Source organism: Cynoglossus semilaevis, chromosome 1, assembly GCF_000523025.1.
Source record: "Cynoglossus semilaevis isolate Cse_v1.0 chromosome 1, Cse_v1.0, whole genome shotgun sequence".
In the NCBI taxonomy this organism is placed as follows: Eukaryota; Metazoa; Chordata; class Actinopteri; order Pleuronectiformes; family Cynoglossidae; genus Cynoglossus; species Cynoglossus semilaevis.
In genome coordinates, this window is record NC_024307.1 from 11,740,832 (window position 1) to 11,742,358 (window position 1,527).

Below are 1,527 nucleotides of genomic sequence, written 5' to 3' on the forward strand. Positions count from 1 at the left end.
CACGGCTGCAGGGTCGGGGTCTCAGGGCTCCGCACCGTCAGGTCACAGAAATATCTGGAAGGAGATTTAGTTTCAGTTTTTGGACTACAACGGTGAGATATTGGACAAAGTGGCTGAAGCAGCAGAGAAAAAATTTAAATGTTATACTCTGGTGCCAACATTTCCATCACTTACAGGAAGTTCATGCCTGAGAAACGGTCAGTCGTCTCTCTGCAAATATATATATATATTTACAACCTGCAATTAGTAGCATTACTGTTTTCTTATTTGAGTCCTGCTCTCTGGGGTTTTCTCTTCTTTATTTGAACTGTGACTGTTACTGCTGCCTGTTACATTTACAAAGATACTGAAAACATTTACAGGGAGAAAAATTACACCCAGAATTGATTCAATTCGACAACTTGGCTGAAACACATGAATAAATCAACGGATGTCAGCAAACTGAACTGAAGGCTTTTAGATTCAGACGTTTTCTCGGTTTGAATTGTCAGGAAGTCTCCGGAGAAGATTCCTGGACGTAGGGAGAGACGTCACGGAGTTTGCTGACGTGTCAATAGAAGAGACGGAAGAAGACGAAGAAGAAGACGAAGAAGAATTTGAATTATACATAAAGGATTCAGATCACCGTTGTCGGTATTTACTTACAAAGTGAATGGATCTGTTCACTAAGTTATGGCGGGTGTTCTGTTTGTTGTAAAACCAACACACAACAGCCTAAACCCAACCCAGTGACATGCAGATATAAAAAAGTAGCAGCAGCAGCAGAACATTGTTCAAGAGTTTGAACAATGTGTAAAATACACTGCAGTAAACGACAGAAGCAACAAGAGACGACGATCTGTGTTGTTCAAACTTTACACCTCAGTAAGACCACAGTTCACCACTGTGTGGTGATCGTGAACCTCGTCCACGGAGTGGTTACAATTTGTTTTCATCTAAAATGTCCACACACTAGGTCTTAAGGACGGAGGTCGGAATTAAACTGCACTGTGTCGATGTAATAAGAAATGCACCAAACATAGTACTGCTTCTTTATTAGTCCATTTACGATCTGACTTTTCTGTGGATTCGTGTCAGTCTATTACACTACACAGACCGTGTTTCACTGCTGGACTCAAACCCCTGACCTTCTAAACAGATGATTGTCCCCTGTACCCACTGCTAAAGCCACTCTGACCCATTAGGCTTGCTGTATGAATTCATAATGTGTGTGTGTGTGTGTGTGTGTGTGTAACACGACACTGCCATCAGCAGTTCAGCCATCTAGTGACCACAATCACTTTGTCCTCAAACCCAAGAGCGGAAATACACAGATCACATTACTGGAAAAAAATAACCCACCAATCACAAATCACCACTTTGACGAATGAGATACGTGTGTTATTTAATGATATTATCAGATGTAACGATATGACATCACACAATAATCCAATAATATGACATGGTCACGGAGCTTTAATGAGATTAGGAGAGTGCGACCAGGTAGTAGTGACTCACACACGAGTTTTCATTAGTATTTCTAACAAC